At 46.5% G+C, this 17,094-nt stretch overlaps 1 long non-coding RNA gene across 1 annotated transcript in view; it reads left to right on the top strand.

Moving 5' to 3' along the window:
• The first annotated feature begins 281 nt into the window (after nt 1-281).
• The window catches only part of LOC119441660 (uncharacterized), a 37,519-nt gene continuing 20,706 nt past the window's right edge, over nt 282-17,094 (top strand). Inside the window, exons 1-3 of the long non-coding RNA XR_005189973.2 lie at nt 282-355; nt 7,548-7,623; nt 8,445-8,498. This is a non-coding gene — a long non-coding RNA (uncharacterized LOC119441660). The remainder of the gene's footprint in view (nt 356-7,547; nt 7,624-8,444; nt 8,499-17,094) is intronic.

Below are 17,094 nucleotides of genomic sequence, written 5' to 3'. Positions count from 1 at the left end.
CATCATTTTCCGGAATGAATCAAGTGCAGAAAACAGGTCGAAGGGGAGCACCTTGAATTCATACAGGCCACCCTGTGTAACAAAGGTAGTTTTTGCGCAATGTCGTTCATCAACTTCAATCTGCCAGTACCTACTTTTCAAATCTATAAAAATATACTTGGCCCGTCGCAGCCTGTCGAGTGAATCACCGATGCGGTGCAGTGAATAGACGTCTTGTTTAGTCACTCTGTTTAGCCTCCTGTAGCCAACGCTGAAACGTAACGTTCAGTCTTTCTTCTTTACGAGGACGACTGGCGATGACCAGGGACTTTTGGAAGGCTGCATAACATCGTACTGAAGCATCTCTTCCACTTGCGTATGTATCGCGTCACGTTCATTGGCCGAAACTCGGTAAAGCTGTTGTTTTATGTGCGAGACGTCGGCATACGTAATGATTCGGTGTTTCGTGATGGGCGTCTAACGCATCTTAGAGGACGAGGCGAAACATTCTTTGAATTGAAGCAGCAATTCATGCACTGTTATTCGTTCTTGGTCCCGGAGCGTCGAATTAATGTCTACCTTGTCGGGTGATGAAGTCGCGGCCCTCGGTGTCTATTGGAGATCATTGTCCAGTGATGCAGACGTAAAACATTCAGCAATGTCTGATATGGGGTAGGCGAAAGCGATAGCAGCGCGACGAAAGGTGACGGCATTCATTACTAAAATTCGTCCCAAGGAGCATAGTACGTCCGCCAGGAAGCGTGACGACGGTGCAAGCCGCGCACATACCTAGTGTGAGCAAGAGCGACAAGTTGCCTTCAGCGACTGCCTCACCGTCATGTAACTTGTCGCACACGACATCAACGAGGTCGCTCGAACGCGGGGGTAACGCTATGCTGTCGGCATAAACGCGAAACGTGCTGGATTGGCTGTGGTCAGTTTTGTCTGCTGCTCTCTCTGCCGACAAGGTCACGGTGCGCTCCCGAAGGTCGATAAGAGCACCATATTCCCGTACAAAGTCGATTCCCAGCATGAGGTCTCGGGGGAACATTCGCGAAGTACAAGGCAACTGGAGGGAAACGTAGGTCTATACAAATGTTAACTCTGAGTGTGTACATACCAAGTGGGGTGACTAGATGTCCGCCGGCAGTTTGAATTTGTGTTTCGTACACAAGTTTTCGGCTCATGATCGCGTAATCACCCCCTGTGTCCAATGCCGCACGGAATTCATGGCGAGCGTCGCGCACCCCACGTATATCTAAAGAAAGTCGGCTTCCGAGTTCAGTGGCTGTTGTCTTCGATTCGCTGGTGGTACGTGCTCACGTCACTGGGAGGCATTGCTCGCGTCAATTGTCAGCGACCTTGCCCCTTAAGGTCGCTGTCTTTAGCTTTCCCTTCTATAGGGCTTGGCGAATGCCCCTGCGCACCCACTGGGGAGCTCCGGGAATTTGGAGAGATAATTGTGGAGGCCACGCTCCGCTGTGCTGAGTACGGCGAACGCCACTACCAACGCCACCTAGCAACGCCACCTAGGTGGCGTTGGTAGTGCTTCTTGATGCCAGCGTCCCTTCGAATGCTGGCATCGAGGCGTCGTAGTGGTGAGACCACCGAAGCGTTCACTGTCGGTGCGCGTTAGTGTCATAATGCAGTACTTCTCTTTTCTGCTCGTAGGCGGCGGCACCGCCCCGAACAAGAGCGCGGGTACACGGAGGAGTGTTAGATATATAAGGCGCGTCTGTGTAGCTCTCTGCAAATGCGTTTGTGGCGCAATGGGTTAAACGCTCGGCGATCTATCGTCGCGGACCGAGAGGTCGTGGGTTCGATTCCCAAATTTTGCATGTTTGTGGAACTTTTTCTTCTGGTTTCTTTCTTTGTATTATGTTCTATGACGTATTTCCGTGACGGAAATACGTCAGTGAAGTCTTGGTGGACCCCGGCATTAAACACTTTCGTGTTAAAATCCTCTCGGAGACGGTGACCGTGACTGCGCCGCAAGGGAATTGACGTGCGCTGCTGAGACAGGTATCCTTCAATCGCTCTTGTTCTTTCGCCAAATCTTGGCCTTGGTGATTTGACGGTAAAACCATGAAGTCCAATGCGGCATCACTGGCAATCACGGTATCCAAGTCCGGCTTCGCCACAGTGATAGCATAGCGATCGCCTGTCTGGTGTGCGCCAGACGTCTGATTTCCTCTGAAGCGGTTGCAGATGCTCCAAGTGCTGGGTCGGTTGCATTGATGGCAGTGTATCGTGAGGCGTGGGGCGCACAAAGCGCGGTGAAGCAGGAATTCGCACGTATGATCCGCGCCGGAGCTCCGTCGGCACAGGTGGTGTGACGTCTCTGGCAAGCGGGACTTGCAGAGCATGCTGTACCTCGTTTCTGATGAGGCTGGATATGGATCCCGCAGTAGGTTGAGGCAGGCAGTGAATCCTTTGCAGCTTGTCACGCACCACTGATCGGATGAGGCCGCAGAGAGAGTCGATGTTGATGCTACCTCGGGCAACTACGATCTCACCCATCGATGACGCGACACTGATTTGCCGGTCGTACACGGCTGACAGCTGCTGAAGCCCTTTTTTTGCATTGTCGTGGCTTGCGTTAAAAACTCAGCCACAGTCTTCGGGGGGCTCCGAACGTGGCCACCGAAAAGCTGCTCCTTAACCCCTCGCATTAAGTGGCGGAGCTTCCTATTTTCTCCCATGTCCGGGTCAGCTCGACGAAAGGAGCGCGTCATGTCCTCAACGTGCACCGGTACGCTTTCATTCGGCATTTGGATGCGCGACTGAATGGCATGCTCCGCGCGTTCACAGCGATCAGCATTAGCGTAATTTGCCCGCAGGTGAGGGCAAAACTCGTTGCTCGACGAGAAGGGTTCGCAGTTCTCGTACCAGGTACGATCGCCATCCACCATGCTAAAGTCGACGCGTTCGAGCTGACCGCGAAATTAGCGACGCGTTCGAACTGAGCAAACCAGTCTTCGACGTGCTCGAGGATGAAACCATGGAAGTCTTCTGGCAATATCTCTAGCGTGTAGTAAGGAGCAGTAGTAGTGCCTTGCATACCGCTTTAGTGTGTCGCTGACGCCGTCTCGGGAAGAGGTCCAGTCTCAGGGGGCAATCCTCGGATTCTTCAGATGGCCCGGTGAAGGTGTTGTCACTGCAGGGAGAGGACTACCAGGAGGCGTGTGGGACATTGGCTGGATTACCCAGCAGCTCCACCAGTTTGTCACGTGCTACAGAAGGCCTTTATTCCAAGAAGTACTGTAGCGGCAGAGACGATGATGATGATGATGATGATGATGATGATGATGCCTCAAGCAATGGCACAACGCACTGTGGGGGATAGGCCACGAACCGGGTGGTATTATGATAGAAATTAAATAAATTAGTTTAGAAAAAAATAGGTAATAAAAATTAAACGAAAATAAATAAATAATTGAATATGTGAAACGAACCGATAATAAAAGAATTAAGCAGTCTATACCAAGTTACTCAGCCTTACTTAGATAGGAATATTATTATGAATTTAATAATTAATAAATACAGTAAAGGATAGACGTAAATTTTGAATAATAATATTAACACTAATTGTGATTTTGTGATTTTGTGCCACTAATATAACTGTGATTTTGTGACATTGCTTTTTGAATTTGCTAAATCTATAAGTTATTGAAGAATAAATAAATCAATCATGGAAAGATGGGAAAATATTAATAAGGCAATCTTTTTGTGTCACAAAGAAAATTATAAATTGCTCGGCAAACATTCCCGTGGCCATACTCTAACACCGTGGCTCCAAGTGAGAGTATAACTGGACTGCTTAAAGGCAGTCCTAGATTGCGAAGTGGGATTTCCAAACATCGTTGTCGATGATTAGAAAAACGCCGACACGATAATAAAATGTGATCGATGGATTCTGGTTCATTGCAGAGGTAGCATAATGGGGATGCCGCCAGACCACATCTGTGCAAGTAAAAATTTAGTTGTGGAATACGGCAACACAGCCTTGTAAATGTTACTTCGAATTGCTGGTTAGGACACCACTGTCGGTTCCAAGAATAATTTAGATGTATAAAGTGTGTAGAATTTGCTAACGCGAGGCTTTTGTTGTCTGCGCTCAAGGAAAACTGTCTATATCTGGCTGCAGTGATATGCGCAGTTGCCGGCAGCACAGATATTGCCGGACCTTTTAAAGAAGCTCGTGCTAAAGAATCAGCTATTTCATTAAGTTGGATGTCTCGGTGGCCTGGTACCCATACTAAATGAACTAACTTTAAGTGGGGTGGAGCTAATGTGTAAAACGTGTTCAAAGCTGTCGAATTTGTAGGCGCGTTAAGCGCGCTGCATACAGAAAGGGAATCTGTGACGATAACAACTTTTGTGACATTTAGCGGTAACTTTCGCAATGCAAGGACTATTGCCAGAAGTTCGGCCTGAAAAACTGATGTGTAATCTGGCAGGCGAAGTGAAAAAGACAAATCGAGGGATGGTGAGTAGAGCACTAGCCAAGACGATGGCCGACCCCCAAAACAACTTCTTCTTCTTCTGTCCTTGCCCGAATGCTTGCTCGCGCTCGCCGCACATGGTGAACTTGTGGCAATGTGTTTTAATAGTGTACAAGCTATGCATTTCCGAGAAATGGGGCGATAATTCGATGGTTCGAAACGGCTACCAGATTTCTATATCGGAACGACATGCCTAATCTCCGACTCTTTGGTAATCGAGCTGGTGTAATGAATTTATCAAAATAATTCGTAATATGGCCCTGGAAATTGATTTGGTTCCTTTTAGGAGTTTAACAGGTATATTATCGGACCAGGAGTACTTGAAATCTTCAGGTCATCGATAAGTTTGTTAATATCTTCTCTGTAATTGTTATGGGTGGCATCTGCGTCAGGTTTAGGAGAGGTAGGGCAGGTATTACTTGGTTAGATTCCCGAGTGAAGATCTAACAAAAATAAGAATTTATGGCATGGCTGCGTTGATGAACGGGGACTTGAGAGCCATCTGGGTTGAGTGGGACGATGTCTTGTGAAGGAGCACAGCTGTTTGTTAGTATATTCAAGAACTTTCGGGGGTTATGAATAAACATATTCGACAGATCCTGGCGGTAAAATGTACACTTAGTTTGTTTTAAAAGACAAGTGTAATCTTGCAAAGCATGGAAGTAATTTTCCCACTTTTGTGAACAGTTATCATTTTTGGCTCCACGAAGAACAGGTTTCTTTTTCGTTGGAAGTTTACGCGACGTGTTCGAAAAGCAAGGCTTATCGAAATTTCCACGAATGCGCACGATAGGCAGTTACTTTTACATCAGTGATCGGACCTTTTGTTTGTGCGATAACCAGTTCTGTTCAACGGTTCTTGATTTGGCTATCCTAGTGAAGTTTTGAAGAAACGCAGCGTGTTCAACGTTAATTTAGTGAAGTTAGCTGTGTTGTAGTCCCAGATATATTTGGTTAAATCCCGAGAATTAGGTACCTTAATTGAAACTGAGAAAAAAACACCATTTTATGGTCACCTAATCCATCTCTTATTTGCATTCGAGTAATTAAGTGGGGGTCAGAAGTTAGTATTACGTCAAGAACGTAGTTTCCGCGAGTTGGCATGGTGACAACTTGGGCGAAGTTAATTAATTATGGGATTTTAGGTGCCAAAACCACAATCTGATTATGAGGCACGCCGTAGTGGGGGACTCCGGAAAGTTCGACCACCTGGGGTTCTTTAACGTGCACCTAAATCTAAGCACACGGGTGTTTTCGCATTTCGCCCCCATCGAAATGCGGCCGCCATGGCCGGGATTCGATCCCGCGACCTCGTGCTCAGCAGCCCAACACCATAGCCACTGAGAAACCACGGCGGGTGGGGCGAAGTTGAACAGTAGAGTTAGATCAAGCAATTCATTGGACAGAAGTGAGCTAGTAGCAAAAATGTTTCAGTCAATAGCAGGAAAGCTAAAAGCGCCGCATAATAAAAAAAAGCTCATGTAAAACAGAGCGGCAGTTGGATAGGATGGAATTAAGTTCGTTATTGAAGGAAACGACGCAATCGGGTGTGCGGTAGCAGCACAGTAGAATAATCGTCATTATGCAAGATATATTTAGGTAAATAATTTCATGGGTTGAAGTTACAGCATGGGGAAAGGAGACTAGACCATGTTTCGTGATTACCAAAATGCCGCCTCACCGCCGACCCACCCTGTCAAACCTGTGAACGCAGTAAGGGCTACTGCTGCATAGAAGCTCCTGGTCTTTCTATAACCGGGCTTAGACATGACTCCGTAATTATGGTGATCTGAGTATTATTATCAGTATTAATGGCTTCCTAGTGCTTCTTTTTTGGGCATGTAGCTGCAGGCTGTGTTAGCATGACGGATAGATTACGGAAAGTAGTGGTTTTAATCTGACAGTGAAAGTTTGGAAGCACGTGTTGATGGCTATTGCGACGTTTCAACTAGTGTGTCAGATTCAGCGTTGTAAACGACCTGCTTGCTGCCGTTTATGAGCTTATGGAAACGAATATTAAAGTGCGATTTGGTATGCTGGGCATACGTAAAAGTTTTTGATGAGCAACGCGCATGCGCGCGGAGTAATCTTCATGAACAGAAAGAAAACGTGCCTTTCAATTTCCCAGCAGCAGAAAGTATGGCGATAATAACCTTAAATTTGGGGAATTTAAAAATGATAGGATGATTCCTTATATAGAGGGAATGGCCCGACCGATATGCGCATTCAATGTCAAAAGAAGACATAGAAATATTCAGCTTTTGCGACATGAAAGAACTCACATGTGCCTCAGACTGCGCACAGTGTTCATTGTTTGAATCCGAAATACCCCAAAACAATAGACTGTTTCCACGCAGCAGGTTTTCCGCATCGTCGCATTTATCTTATATATATATATATATATATATATATATATATATATATATTTCTGAAGACAAGTTTGCAAGCTGCATACTAGCAGCACTAGTATAAACAGACGGTGAGTGGGTGGATTGCATCTTTCCGCCGTTATTATTTTCTTAGAGTGTCGATCCGCGACGAAAGTCCACTAACAAGGATTTGTAGGTTTAATTGGGTAGAACGTATTGGAGGCAAGCTCAGTTAGTACAGTGTTCTGAGACAGTTCTGAACGAAAAAGCGTTGTAGATATGGATTCAAGGGAATGGGATGTGTCATTGGTGTCAGGGCCGTGGTTTAAGTCGACATCACCCGCTGGTAAGAGCAGAACAGAGACAGTGGGAAAAGTTTGATACAGAGAGCACAGCACGTACTGCAAACGTCGTCGACAATTAAAGGAATCAGGGGCGCACGACATCGCGAATAAAAAAGGCTCACTTGTGCGGGTACAAGCAACACTGTCCAGGTAACTAACCTGTTTGCTACCGCGAAACGTCTATAACATGCATGGAATTGTTTCATTTGAAAAGATGACACTACTATATGTGATATTTCTATAATATTTATTATATGGTAGTACCTAATATGGCATTGTCCCAAATAACTTTCAGGGTGCATAAATGTGTATTAACAGTATGGCAATTTTTATTGTCCACATTTTAATAGTGGCTATTCACTCGGTTCTGCCTGTTGACGAACATGAAGCTCATCTCTGCCATCGTGCTACTGGTGATTCTCACAGGTGAGGATGTGATGCGAGAGAGCGCCACATTTGTTGTACATGCGGCTTCCCAGAGAGATTTTTGAGTAGGATAAAAAGAAATCATTGCGAAGTGCAAAAACCTAGAGGCGGACAAGATTATACCCTATCATTACTCGAAAAAAAATTTTAGACAGGGTGCGTTGCAGGCTGGCGGTATTGGTTATAAAAACAAAAACTAGGGCGTTGGATTGAAACCTCGTTTTGGGTTCCACAAAGCTCATTCTAAATTAAATTCTTTTTCTAGTGAGTATCTTTGAGTCATCGTAGCCGTGACTACTTACAGGAGACAATTATGTGAGGTCATCTGCGGAGGAGTTGGCTTCAAGGCAAGCATACAACAGTATAGCGCACAGTGTACTTAGTGTACTTCTCTGTAGTACTATCAGCACGAAATGTTTGGTCACACACTAAAGTTAAGTACAACAATTTGTAACATCTTGTCCCCGAAACCCCATATTCACATTGAGAATAATGTTTATAGTCTTTTTCATGGTTCTGGAACATCATGGAGAAAAGATTTATAACTATTCGTTCCTGCATTCCAAGTTCGGCACGGTACTTTGGTGTAGTTTCCCGGGAACTGTATTATGTGGGATGAAATGCGTGCTTCTCACAAGTTCATCTAAAGCCAATATAATTATATATTCTGTGCATTCCCATTACAGTTCCCACTGTTAGGTCTTCAGTGTATTATCCTTGCTGAAAATATTAATTGAACAGTTTTGCTATTGCTAAAAAATTACCAATATTGAACATCAATGGACTTGCCAAATGCGCATGATTACACGTGGCTTGCGCAGGCTTTCTGGGCAGGGCGTCTGTGAAGACGAAAGGAAGACGACTATATCGAACAGGTACAGTATAAATTCACAGTAACCTACAAGTATTACGTCATTAGTAACCTCCTGTATGTCCTACAGTGGACACGAAACAATGCTGGTGGCGTAGTATTGACCAAGTTACCCCTGACGTGAGGGCAAGTAGCAACGGCTCGAAATTAAAGAAAAGCAATGTACCAAATGACACCAAGGACAAAATAGGGGAAATTACTTGTACTGACTAATTGAATTAAAGAAATGATAATTTCAGGGAAAAGAAAGCGGAGCGAACCCACGTCTGCGCATTACGCGTGTGATGCTCTCACCATTGAGCTACCGCGGAGCCGTTTTCCCATCCCCTTTCTGTGGTATTTATGTTTTACGACTAGAAGTAACCCTGGGAGTGTTAGCCAACGCCACTAGTCACAAGCCTAGAGGCTTGTGAGTGGGGCCCCTCGGTTCCCTTTCTTCTCGTTCATTACATAACGAGGGCTCGAATCCGGCAAAATTTACGACTTCAGCTAGCATATGTGGGTTTATTGACCAGTTGCCATCACTCAAAAAGATCACGTGCTCGTGACGCCTGCGGCAGAAAGAATGTTCCACATCCGCCCCTAGGCTTGTGAGTGGTGGCGCTGGCTAACACTCCTAGGCAGCGGTACAAGCTAAATTTTTGAAAAAGGTATACAAAAATGCTAGATAAAGAACATGTGTAGTATACCTGATTAAATAAAGCAGGCTAGGTGACTATTTGTCGCCACCCCGTTTCAAAGGGGATGCCAATAAATCATCATCATCATCAATGGTTTAATTCTAGTTGTAAAACATAAATACCCCGGAAAGCGGATGGGAAGACGGCTCCGCGGTAGCTCAATGGTGAGAGCATCGCACGCGTAATGCGAAGACGTGGGTTCGTTCCCCACCTGCGGACCGTTGTTTGTTCATCCATTTCCATTTCCCTTAATTTATCATTTCTTTAATTCAATTAGTAAGTACAAGTAATTTCCCCTATGTTGTCCTTAGTGTCATTGTTTGTTGGCTTCTTATGATATGATAATAAAAATCGTGCCCCTCGGTTTCCTTTCTTCTCGTCCATTACATAACGAGGACTCGAATCCGGCAACATTGATGCCTTCAAGTAGCATATGTGGGTTTATTGACCAGTTGCCATCACCCAAAAAGATCACGTGCTCGTGACGCCTGCGGCGGAAAGGATGTTCCACATCGGCCCCTAGGTTTGTGAGTGGTGGTGCTGGCTAAGACTCCCAGGGTTAATTCTAGTTGTAAAACATACATACCCCAGAAAGCGGATGGGAAAACGGCTCCGCGGTAGCTCAATGGTCATTCTGCTCCCGGTCACCGACGCGTGCGGACGCAGGATGGTTGGCTCCGAGCGAGCTGCGACAGCGGTCGTCAACGGCCGTGGTAGCCCGTCGTTTTCCGTGCCCAAGGACTACAGGATTATTCTGCCCAACGTTTCATCAGGTGAAGCTATGAAGCGTGCAGTCATGCTGTACTGCGACATCTCAGGTCGTCCATATCGCATCGAAGACTTTCGAAAACCCTTACAAGACGCCGGCGTCATCAAGGACGTTGCTGTAATAGGTGCCTACCAAATGTCCCACGTCTGGCTCATGAAAAAGAAGAAGCTTATAGAAGTAGGAAGGTTGGTCGTCAAGGATCGTCTTTGCATCGTCATCGACCCCAACAGGCAAGAGGTGCGTCTGAAGTTGCATTGAGTGGCTTTGGATGTCACGAGCGATAACATTCGGAGGGCATTCAGTGAATACGGCGAAGTGAAGTAAGTGACCCATGACAGGTGGAAAGCGGAGGGCTTCGAATGTGCTGACTCTCTGACAAAGTTTGTGCGATCGTTTTTGAAAGAGGGTATCGCACTGGACAACATACCGCACCAGATGTGCCTGGGCAGCGTTACAGTGCTCATTGTGGCGCCAGGACGAGCCCCTCTTTGCCTTCGTTGCAAGCACACGGGTCATATACGGCGTGATTGCAGGGTACCGAAGTGCGCCGAATGTCATGCGTTTGGCCATGGACAGGAGGTATGTACTCGCAGCTAAGCCAAAGCCGTGGGCAGATCTACGGTTGTAGACCAAAGCGAGCTTGTCATGGTCGAGGAAGAGGCAGAGAAAGCTGCGGCACCTGCGACAGCCGACAAGAGCGGAACCGATCAGGGAGCTGACAAGGAAGTCCGCGTCTCGGGGCTGCAGACGCCGGCCATGACGGTGTCCAGCGTCGGTGAGCACCAAGAGACTGCTACAACGAACGCGGTTGGCGTTTATCCAGTGCTCCAGGATGGGGGCCCCACGGGAGAGTCCTCGGACGCGACCAGCGTCTCTCAAACGCAGCAGGCAGCAAGCATAAAGCCAGCGGTTGACGAAAGTGCTCTGGGAAATATGGACGCGGAGACAACCCCGGCAAAGCGTCGCCATGACGACGTGAGTGCGGTTTTGCTAGAAGCAGCGTCTGAGACAGGTCGAAGCTTCGCTGGAAGCGAATGGGGTGAAGAAGAAACCTCGCAGCGCCGTTCGGACGCGCGCGCTGTCCCTGACAAGGGGCGGCAGACAGGTGAGACGCCACTATGGCGACTGCACAAAGCGTCGAGATGGGAAATGAGGGCGCCTTGCCGGCGGTCTCGTCCGGCTGGAAAATTGTGTCGTTGGAAAGGTCCCTGCGCGTAGGAACAATTAATGTACGAGGATCAGCGACTAAAAGAAGGCAAAATCAGTTGTATCGTATTGCGATGGAACAAGAATTGTACATAATCGCAGTGCAGGAAACTAAAGTTCAAGGCGAGGACTAGACCGACGGCATGTTACGCCCGTTCTCGGCGCATTATAGTGTGTGCGTCAGTCATGCGGTGGGGACGTCAGGAAGGTGTGTATTATTGGTGCGTAGTTGCTTAGGGATCGTTATACAGTCTGTTATAAGCTGTCCATCGGGCCGCTTTGTAGTTTGTGACTTTGTTTTTCCGGCAATGAATGGCGCGTGTTTTGTTTGTATGCTCCAACTAACGTTGCACAGCGTCTAGATTATTCCGGCCGCATTAGTGAGTATTGTAACACTGATCGTATACTGATCCTTCTCGGCGATTTTAATTGCGTATGCTCAGCACGAGACAAAACCAGTACTACGCCGCACCGTGAGACTAGCACGATAAAGTTAATGGATATCATCAAAGATTTCGCTCTGGAAGACGTGGGAGAATGTATTACCAGTGGGCATAATCTCCAATTCACGCATTTTCAAGGTTCTAGTCACGCACGCTTAGATCGTGCATATGTGTCGCTGGATATTGTGCCTCTGTGTAAGGATTATTGCGTAACACCCCTCTCCTTCACTGACCATTGCCTCGTGACGTTTAGCATTTGCAGCAAAAAAGAAAGAAAGGGAAAATTTACCTAGGATTCATGGAAAATTAATAATAAACTACTTGATGACGATGTTTTCAAAACTTTAGTACATGAGGGCATACAAGAACTGTACCGTGACAGTAATTCAGAAGCTGGGCCGAAATGGGAAACATTTAAGCAAAAAATTAAAATGAAAGCTGTAGAAAGAAGCAGCATACTTAAACATGAAGAACGAATTCACGAGAGACTGTTACGTTCAAACTTGCAAACTCTTGTCAAAGAAGAGTGTCTAACGCCTGGAACCTTTAAGGGAGATATCCGTGTGGTGAAAAAAAAATTGGAGTTGTTAGACATGGAAAGATTTCGGGGTGCAATTATAAGAGCGAGAGCAGAGAAAACGGTAATGGCCGAAAAGGCCTACAAAGCGCGCACGAGGGACGGAAAAAAGTTACGCGCAACGTAATATAATTGCAGAAATAACATACAATGGTGCCTTGACAAGTGCTAAAGACGAGATTGAGAGAGCCTTTTACGAGTGTTACAGTGCTCTGTTTTCTTCAGGTACGGCAGATATCGACAACTTCAAAACTGAATTTTTGGCGTTATTGCCACAATTAGATGACGAAACAAAGGATAGATTGCAACTTTCAATCTCGGTAGGAGAGGTAGAGAAAGCAATCGAAGACCTAAATCCCGAGAAGTCCCCTGGCCCTGACGGGCTAAGTGCGGCTTTGTATAAGACCTTCACGCGAGAAATATCTCCGATATTGGGGCGCTTATTCAATGAGGCCTTTGAGTTTAAATCTCTGCCTCCTTCATTTCTCACTTCCCATACCATTTTTATTCCGAAAACGAACGATTCTATTAAACTTCGGCAGGTATCAGCCTATCGTCCTATCAGTCTGACAAATGTTGATTACAAAATGTTTATGAAAATAGTGGCTAGAAGGTTGCAAAGCGTAATAAAAGAAATAGTGGGCCCGCATCAAACATGTGGAATAAAGGGCAGAAGCATCTTTACCAACATTCACAAAGCGAGGTGTGTATTAGAGTGTTGTGACGTCATGAAGGGTGCAGTTGCGATGCTCCAGATTGATTTTGAGAAGGCCTTTGACCGCGTGCCACATGACTTACTTATAACTGTCTTAGAACATGCAAATGTTGGCACAGTAATAACTGAAGCTGTTCGTATGGCGTACAGTGGTTGTAGTACTACAGGCTCATTGTTAACAAAGAAGTTGGAAATCTCATCCAAGTGTGTCGCTCAGTTCGCCAAGGTTGTCCTATTTCCCCTCTCCTTTTTTTGCATGTTTATTGAAAGCTTTTGCCTAAGCATTATAAACCGCAGTACAATTAGTGGCTTCAGGCTACATGCATCTGAGGTACGCGTTCTGGCCTATGCAGACGATATAGGTGTTTTTTGTTCAAATCTCGAAAGTATAGCGGAGGTTATTACCATTGTAAAACGTTTTTGTCAGGTAAGCGGTAGTGGTCAATTGGGGAAAATCTATTGGTTTTTCGCATGGCGATTGGGATCTCGCGCCACAGTTTTTCCTAAATGTGCAGTGGGTAACAACCCCGGTGAAGTATTTAGGCGTACCCTTAGAAAATTACACTGACAGTGATCCCTATTGGAGGAGACAGACAGAAGAAATCCGAGAAAAAGCGGAGAAATGGAAGGGCAGAGATTTATCAATCTTTGCTCGTGCAACGGTTTTCAATTTCTTTTTCATTAGTAAATTGTGGTATGTGTTACAAGTGCTCTACTGTTCTCGAGTGAATGTGCAAAGACTTTATCGAGTGTTTTGCCGTGTTTATATGGGGATCGACATGGGAACGAACAAGTCGGACGAACCTTTTTCGGCGTGCTCGTGATGGGGGCTTAAGCTTATCGCATTTATTTCTGAGACAGCTTGTAAATCGTTTTATGTACCTTCGAGATGTTCAGGATCCTTTCCTGCGCACAGTTTGCCAAGTACGACTGGTCAGTGCTTTGCCAAACTTTGTCATCTCTTCCAATAAAATGGAAGGTCAACTACAGGGTTACCTTAAAGAGGTTGTTGAGTCGTGGCGCTTCCTGGAGGCCCGTTTCTCGATTGAATATTTAAGCGCAGTGTCTCGTAAAAAATTGTATAATAATTTATGTGATATTGTTCTCCCAATTCCATTGTACCGGACTCATTTCTCGGGCGGAAAGTTGCGCAAGGTGCTGAAACGTGTAAAAAGCATGCCTGTGCGTCCTGGGGTGAAAACCTTCTTCTTTAAATTACATGCAGGCGTTTTGCCAGTTAAGACTTGGCTTTCTGATAAGGGATTCTTCGTTCCGTGGGGTGACCACTGTTTCTTCTGCCGGAAACCTGAAACGATTGAACACGTGTTCCTGGAATGCTGGGATGGCGTGTTCTTCTGGGATGTCCTGCAAAGGACCTTAAAGAACGATTTCCCTTTGGATGCACAGGGAATAAGGTACCTAATGGTTGATAACGAGGATGGTTTTCCATATGATATTACTATGTTAATGGCTCTGCATAGTATTTGGACGTCACGCATGGCTGTTCGCCATGCAGACGTTGATGCTCGCCCTGCAATAGAGTACTTTCGCGAGTCTCTCATTTCATTTCTCGAAACGGAAAAAGTGAAAAAGTGTGTACCCGATTGGTGCCCCGTATGGAAGGCTTGTTACATATGAAACAGTTCTAAAATTATGAATTTGTCACTACGTGGTTGACTGTTATACCAATGCAATAAAGAAAAAAAATGTCACAGTTTCGCCCTAAGGGCGAAGCAATGAATGCGATAGCAACACAGCAATGTCATACGAAGTAAGGTGAGCGGCTTTGGTAGCAATATGAATTGTAGTAAACATGAGCTGATTAAGTAAGCAGGTGTGCTGCGGCGTAAGTAGACCGACATGAAGAGAGACTCGATGACCACGAGAAGGCGCGTGTGAAACGGTGGTGTTGATGAGAAGCGCTTCCCGTGGGCAGCGCGTGCGAAGGGACACACCTGTAGCGCTGCACTGCCGATCCGGACAGCATTGCATGTGTAGCGTGCGTTGGAAAATGTGGCCCGACTATTACTAACTGAATGAACAAGCGTGGTGTGAGCGCGCACAAACAAACACGAATAGATCACACTGAATGACTGCAGACAACGACTGTCAAAACGCTGGCAGCAAGCATACGCCGCAGCGGGCGAAGGTACGTGCGGTCTATCGCTTCAACGGAAACTGAGCGGCGAATGCACGGCGCATAAAGGTCAGAGCCGTGTGGAGATAAGAGACGGTGCGGACGAGCGACGAACGCGGTTGTTGGCAGAATAGAAGTGCGCCCCCCCCCCCCGCTCCCTCCGGCGCTGGCTTCCTGCTTCCTTGCTTGCGCGTGGGAGATGAGTGCGTTCGCTCTCCGTGATAGCGCGCGTCCCCGCACGCTGCCGCTCGGGCATACGGCGCGCGGCGCAGATTTTATCTATAGGGAACCTCGCGGCGACGGCGACGCCGACGGCAGAAATCCGGTTGAAGTGTCCATATAATTGCTATCGCAATAAAAAGCGGTAGCTCAATGGTGAGAGCATCGCATGCGTAATGCGAAGACGTGGGTTCGTTCCCCACCTGCGGACAGTTGTTTTTTCATCCGTTTTCACTTCCCTTAATTTATCATTCCTGTAATTCAATTAGTAAGTACAAGTAATTTCCCCTATGTTGTCCTTGGTGTCATTGTTTGTTGGCTTCTTATGATATGATAATAAAATGGGACCCCTGGGCTCCCTTTCTTCTCGTTCATATATATATATATATATATATATATATATATATATATATATATATAGCAGGAGGTTGCGGGCGGAAATAAACATGGTCGCCCGAACACTGCCTTTATTCTGCGTCTTCCTCTTCCCCACTAATGCACCGCACCGTCCTTGTGTGGTTCGTTATATATATATATATATATATATATATATATATATATATATATATATATATATACTCACGCGCCAACGGTACATCTCACTTAAGCGCAATATCTCAAAGATAACTCGTCACGTGCATTCTGTCGTCCACACCAGTTTCAAGAGCAACCACCACTACCGTATACCTCAAGGCGATGGAACTGTACTTCGCTGTGTCAAGAGCTGACCGTGTACGGCCATCAGTGCTCACGCGATACGGCGCATGTAGACATCGTCTGGATCGAAACAGTCAGGCTCGCCCATGAGAGCTTTGGTGGACGTCACCGGACTGCTATAGTATATTATGAACTTTTAATCCGCATACAAAGCGAACTCGGGACATTGAACTAACTGTACGTTCGTCTATTTTGTTATTTTCCAGTCTGACATTGCTTCCTCTTGTGTTGTTGCGCGCGCTATCTTGTAGAGAGGGGGCATATGCCACGGTGGACAGGTGGGCCGTGCATGAAAGGAAAGGAAGATGAAGATAAAAAAAAAATCACAGCATATCCACGGGGTGAATGATGATGAGTGGGCGAAGCTCCGGAGGGAATCATCGGATCTCCCGCTTAAGGGGACGCTAGCACAAACGCGTTAGAAACGTGCAGTACTCTCTAGTAAGGGGGAGCGGCCACAGCGTCTTACGCAGCCATTTACACATGCCGGAACGTGCGCCGCGTTTGCCGACGCCATCACATGACTGCTGAGAGAGTATACCCCCCGTATTCATAAACGCTCCTCGACTTGAACTTGACTTGCCACCGCCTTGGGCAGCGCGTTCGAAACGCGTTGAAGGTAAGGCGGAGAGGCCACAGCGTCTTACACCAGCTTCTTACACGGGCCGTAACGCGCTAGCACAAACGCGTTAGAAACGCGCTAGAAACGCGGCCTTTCGTTAATGTTGGGTATTTATTGCCATCGTGGTGCGTGTGTCTATGTGCGCTTCGTGGCGTAGTGGTTAACGCCGCGCGTTCGGAAGCGAGGGGTCCCTGGTTCGATTCCGCGCTACGGACACAACTTTCGGAATTTTTTTTTCATAAAACGCCGAAAGCGTTCTCCGAAAGCCGGAAGCTGGCTTCCGGAAGCGGAACCGGAAGCGGAACCGGAAGTGGAAACGGAAGCGGAAGTCGGCTTCCGGTTATACTATACGTATACATATATATGTATATATGGGTATACATACATGATGATGATGATGATGATTTATTGGCATCCCCTTTGAAACGGGGTGGCGACAAATAGTCACCTAGCCTGCTTGATTTAATCAGGTATACTACACAAGTTCTTTATCTCGCATTTTTGTATACCTTTTT

This window comes from Dermacentor silvarum, chromosome 2 (assembly GCF_013339745.2).
Source record: "Dermacentor silvarum isolate Dsil-2018 chromosome 2, BIME_Dsil_1.4, whole genome shotgun sequence".
Taxonomy (NCBI): Eukaryota; Metazoa; Arthropoda; class Arachnida; order Ixodida; family Ixodidae; genus Dermacentor; species Dermacentor silvarum.
Note: the sequence above shows the minus strand (reverse complement) of the source record. Positions and strands in the feature narration are given on the sequence as shown.